Below are 6,423 nucleotides of genomic sequence, written 5' to 3'. Positions count from 1 at the left end.
CTTTAATTTCTGCGTAAGCAGTTTTCAAATTACATTAACCATCCTCATCCCTTTCCATCAAGACTCAAATTTGCCTCAGAGTCCATAAACACTGCTCAGCGCTCAGCATTCTGCTCCACAATGCAGTCTTAAATTAGGAAAACTCTTTGCTGCTTATACATTAAATTCCCTGCAGGCAACCAGTAGAATTCCAGGGGTTTTCAAGCCTCTGTATTAGTGACTTGAAAAACTTTTTCTTTCTCATTAAACAGGGCAAAACTTTCCTGGTCAAATGTGCCCACACCTGCTGGTAACACAGAATCATAGAATGGCTTGTGTTGGAAGAGACTTTTAGGATCATGAAGCTTCAAACCCCCTGCCATATGCAGGGCTACCAATATCCATATCTAATACTAGATCAGGCTGCCCGGGGCCCAATCCAACCTGGAATGAGAAGAGGGTGTCCATTTATTTTTCTCAAAGCCATGCTCTTCTCCTGGGTGCTCTTGTGCTGAGCTGTCACACGTGGGAAGCAGTAAGTTGTAAAACACTGTTTCAGTCATTGCATCCACAAGTTTGTTGTGTTTTCAGGTTGTGTTGCACATACAATCCTTCTTCAAGTACCATCCACATAGAAGGAAAAAATCTTTTGTCAAATATATAATGTGGTAGATTATCCATGCTCCTATAAGATTAAAATACAGGTAGGCTATTTTACAGATATTGTAGTGTTTACAGCCACGACTGACTGGAAGAATGAGCAATGTCAGATATCTCCATTTTAGGGAGTTTCTTAAATGTCAGGACATCAATTTCTATCATTTGGTAGTCTAGATGTTCACAAGTGAGCGGAGCAAACCTGCTTCACCATCTGGGCTTGACTGTCCTATTTACCTATGTTATCAGGTATGTAGAATGGAGTAAATGATTCACAGTGATAATTCAAAGTGATAAAGCAGGGACCTGAATTTGGGAACCCCACCTGCTCTCTTGGTGTCCTTATATCCTGATTTTGTATGAAAAATCCCCTTGCCACATCTGTTCTAGAAAGAATGGGCTTAAGTGCCTGAAAATAACAGAATTCAAGTTTGTTGTACCATACCCCACTGGTACTCATAGGCAATGCCCTGGCCAAAGCAACCAAAGCACTCACTTCTGTGAATCTCATTCTTACAGACAAAAATTTTCCCTCATAAAGGGATTTTTCATCCCAAAGCTGGCCTGTGTGACCAAACTATATTAACAGGTCTAAGGAAAAATGTTATTTCTCACTACAGATTAGGACTTCTTTGAGTCTTTAAAAGAATCATGTTGTTAAAGAAGGCAAACTGTCAATCAAAACAAAGGTCTTCTTGGTGACAAAAATCCCCATAATGCAATATATGCAAGCCCTAATAAGTGTGGTTGTTGAATTAAAGGAGCTTTTTCTTTTGTTTAATTATTATTTTTTTAATTAAATTAGAGGTCTGCATAAGCAACACAAAGTTGTCAAGTTGACCAGTTCCTCACTTTTGCCAAAGAGAGAGGGACAGACTGCAGCAGAGCATGTGAAATGTCATTTTGCACCTCTGTCTGAGAAGCTGGATGCCTGAAATGTCACACAGGCAGAGAGAAATGGGAAAAGAGAGTTATGAATCTGTGCTATCAAAGGAAAACACAACCAGTATTATTATGGAGACCTTTTCTAGATGGGAAAATAAAATCAGATCATTTTTGCAGGGAAGTTGTTTTTGTTACTCTGTTGGCCAAGACAATTTCTCTGATGTGCCTCAGAGTGTTTGTGCTGCATTGGGCCAGCACAAGCAAACATCCCGAGGGGAGGGACTTGCAGAGACTGTTATTAAAAGTAGAAGAGTCTTAACAGAGTAAAGAATACTTCCTTTATAGTTAAGTGACCATAAGAGATACCAGCAATCACATTTTCACCATAGATGTAGAGAGCTGAGTGAGGCAAATTTATAAGTGAATCAGAAAATGTCACCTAAATCAACAAAATGGGCTGATGTCCTTAACTGCAGGACCAGTGGCTAGCACAAACTTACTGCACATCGCTTGCACAGATTGGGAAGTAATCCTGATTACAGGATATTTGATCATAACCATATTCCTGGTCTCTAGACATTATAACTAGAAATGAAAATCCAGAGGGATCCTTGAACCCCCAGCATCCCTCAGGCACAGAAGCACACATCACAAACCTTCACATTTTATGCCATTTATTTACAGTTTCATAAAGAAAAACTGATGCTTTGATTGTGGTTCCATAGTTATTGGTACCAGATCTATACACTGATGGATCATCCACAAATGCAGATTTGATCTGACTGGTCTTTGCCATGCAACCACTCCTGCTGTGACAGCCAACACAACACTGGAACACAGAGACAGATGCAGATATTGCCAGGAACAATGCAGTAAAAAAACAACAATGTGACGTGGTCTAATATTTGCTGAAAAAAACAAAAAAACATATATATAAGATCAACCCACTGCATCCCTCTGCAGAATTTTGGGACAACAGCATGAATTCATACTTTGTTCTAATTGGCCTCAGTTTCTCATCCAACAGTAAGGGTCTTGCAGAGAGACACCCTTCATCACCACTCACAGTCTGAGCAATGCTGTGAGGATAATGGGGCACAGTGAAAGAGGTTCAATTAAACATTCATGGAGTTAATACAGTATTGCAGCTGATGGGATGGAAATAAGCAGGGGAAGGGTGATCATAAGCTGCAGAAAGATAACTATTCTTTAAATCCTGACAGGGCTTTTTAGAGGCACGCATGGGGCTATGCTTTTACCTTTTTTTAATCTCATTTGCCTCTGTTTTCCTAACGTTTGCAAGGTACTGAATCTGCAGTGTTTAAAAATGAAAGGTTGGTCTTATAATGGTTTTTGTCCTAAGCAGTTGTAACTACCAGAAATGTGACAGCATGATGGTTTCCCCAGTCTTGATTTGCTGACTCCAGAAGTTCAGATGGATCGGGTCGTTTATCTTCATTCAGTCACTGAAATTTGTTTCTGGCCATATAGTTCGGTGGAAAGATTTTAATGGCTGCCATCGAAGGTGCTGACCCAAAGACAAATACAGACCTCGTGGAATTGATGAGTTTGCCATGCACATCTTTCAGACTCGAGCAATTAAACCTTTCCCTGAAGCGAAACAGCCACAGACAATCAGTGCCCAGAATCATTTAACTGAGGACACCTAACCACAGCCATCTCCCTGGCTGCAGGCACATGGGCTAGGATTTTGTTTTGTAGGATGTATGCACTGGAGGGGGAAAGTCACAGCACCATAACTAGAATGAGAAATGGACAGCATTTCTTGAGCCAAGAGCTCCCTGGACAAACAGGCTCGAGAGCTCAGGAGCAAAGAAATTTCACAATGTTGTTCATTTCTCTGATGTTTTAGTGTTTTTGTTGTTGATGTTGTAATTGTTGGTTTGTTTGTTTGCTTGTTTTTACAATGAGAGTTTATATCATTACTCATGCCAATTCATCTTCCTTTAGACATGAATATTGACCACTGATTTGGGCCATGTCTTACGCAGGTATAACAATTCCTGTCTTCTGCTTTATGTGAAAATAGAACTTCCACTTCTGTAAATTCCCATGTATCTCAGACCATCAGCAAATTCACAAAGCTGTGTGTTTCCATGTGATTTAATCATAAATTGGATGCTATGTGCTGCCGGTGTTTGAACAGATGATCAAATAAAATTTATGAAAAATTCTAAATATTTCAAGTGCATTTAAAGATCAGGCAGAATTACGGCAATAACAGTCTGCTTCTGGCCATTCAATGCGCAGCTACTGCTGCGAATGCTGCTGCTGTCGAGCTCTTATTCCTACAAAAACAGAGATTTGCCCTAAGGAAAAAAAAGACTTAAAGATGTGCAGTAAATCTCTCACCATGAATATTTGCCTGCATGCTTTTTAGAAAGTTATTCCCAGTGGAATTCCAGACAGATAGGATCCTACAAATGCACTTGAAACACTTTCTTATGCTGTGGAAGTATTATTATTGGGTAACCCTGGGCAAGTTATTCAAGGGCAACTCACTAGTGTCAAACAAGAATGGAAATGTTTGCAGAACTATACTCTGCATTGCCAGACAGGCTAAGCTGTCATCTCTCACTTTGAATCATGTATTTTTTGCCACAGAACATCTTTTTAAAATGCTGCTTGTGTGTACAGAATTATAAAGACAAACTTTTGCATAGTGCAAAACAAAAAGAAATAAAGGCATTTAACCCAAATATGCATAAGAAAAGATTCTGTCTGAGACAGAACAAAGCACTTCCAGAGAAATTAGAGGAATTCATTTGTCTTTCACGTTTCTTTCTTATCTTAGAAGCCGTAGTTCAGTACAATTTCATTCTCCCAGCAACATTCGTCGTCCTCAGGAGTCCTCAGTACTACTTACTCAGGAAGGGTTAACTTCTGTTTCCTTCACATAAACATCTTTATAGCTTATTTCCAGCCATGCTGACAGTTCTCCTATTCAGAATCTGACTTAGAAGATCTTCAACAAAAAAGATATTTTCCATTTTTTTCTCAATATCCTCTGAAAGCTGCTGACAGGTGTACATGGAACCATCTCATCTCTCTTTGCTCCAGGACACTATTACTATACTGTAAGTATTAGTTTTTGTTTACCTGGTCTATTCTGCTCTGCACTCTCTGTACTATTTCGCCATTCATTCAGGACTTGAGGCACTGATATTTTTTTCATTTTAAACAAATATTCACACAGTTATGTAATAGCTTCTCTATATGCTTTCTAAGCCCTAAGCATTACCTCATCCCTCCTCATCATGGCTGGTGTAGGCTGCACAATCAAGGGCTACGATAATGTCCACCAAAGTCAAGGGCTATGATGACAAACTAGGAACTGGCCATGGGACATCAAAGACAGCACCTTATGGAGACTGAAGTGCAGAAGCAGAGGAAAAGGATGGGTGAGAAGAGCCAGAAGGATGTGTAAGGCAGGAGTAGGATCGGTATTGAGGCTATCCCATGTTTAACATCTTTACTGATATGCTGAGGCCAATATGTAACCAGTGCCAGGTCCTGCACTTTTGTCACAACAACACCATGCATCACTACAGGCTTGGGGCAGAGTGGCTGGAAACCTGCACAGAGGAAAAGGATCTGGGGGTATTATCTGGCAACTGGCTGAACACCAGCCAGCAGTATGCACAAGCGACCAAGAAGGTCAATGTCATCCTGGCTTCTATCAGAAATATTGCAGCCAGCAGGAGCAAGGAGGTGATCCTCCCCCTGTACTTGGCACAGTTGAAGCCATACCTTAAGTAGTGTGTTCAGTTTTTGGACCCTCACTACAAGACAGGACCCTGGAACATGTTCAGAGAAGGGCAACAAAGCTGTGAAGGTTCTGGAGCACAAGTCTTATGGAGAGCAGCTGAGGGAACTGAGATTGTTCAGTCTGGAAAGGAGGAGGCTCAGGGAGACCTTATCACTCTCTAAAATTCCTTGAAAGAAGGTTGTGGTGAAATATGAGTTGGCCTCTTCTCACAGATAACAGACATAGGACAAGAGAAGATGTCCTTAAGCTGAGCTAGGGGACGTTCAGGTTGAGGATCAGGAAAAAAATCTCACAAAGTGGTGAGGCCTGGAGGTTTGTAAGAAAAGGGTAGATGTCACATGGAGTGACATTGTTCAGTGGGAATTGTTGGTGGTAGATGGAAAGGTTGACAGTTTGACTACATCTTAAAAGTCTTTTCCAACCTTAATGATTCTATGATTCTGTGATTCCATGAGAAGACACTCAAATTGGTCAAGACAACCTGTTCCCTCACTAGCCTCATTTGGAGCACATGGTAGGACGTTCCCAGCCTATTTCTGCCTGCCACATCAGTGCTGCCCACTGCCACTTGTTTTCAGTCACCAATGCAGAAGTGCAGAGCTCTTGCTCTTACAAGTCAAAGGACTACAGTATCCAAATCTGCATAGAACATTTCACTCTGATGAAAATCAGAGGAAGTTTTATATGAAATGTTCTTGTACCTGTAAAACCAGGGTAACGATCTGTCTTCACGTCACAGATATTTTATGGAAGTTAATGGTCTGACTAATTAATGTTTGTGCAGTATTCAGATACTACACTGATGCAGAGATGAATTAATAATTCTGTCCTCACATCAAGGTCTGACTCACATTCAGCAAGAGCTGGGAGCTGGGAGCAAGTGTCACAGAGTTGGTGGGAATGTGCTGTCTTATACAGAGGCTCACATTGTACCAAGCAGCTGGAATTCAGTCTTCTGTCAGGCTTCTTGGCTCCGAGTTATTTCTCAACAAGTAAGAATGCCATACCCACTGAGCGTGGGGGATCATACAAGATATTGACAAGCTGATCATTAACAGAGCGTGACTTGTCCTGTGGTGATAAAGTTATGAAGTTCTGAGGGCGGGGGGGGG

Source organism: Coturnix japonica, chromosome 2, assembly GCF_001577835.2.
Source record: "Coturnix japonica isolate 7356 chromosome 2, Coturnix japonica 2.1, whole genome shotgun sequence".
In the NCBI taxonomy this organism is placed as follows: domain Eukaryota; kingdom Metazoa; phylum Chordata; class Aves; order Galliformes; family Phasianidae; genus Coturnix; species Coturnix japonica.
Note: the sequence above shows the minus strand (reverse complement) of the source record.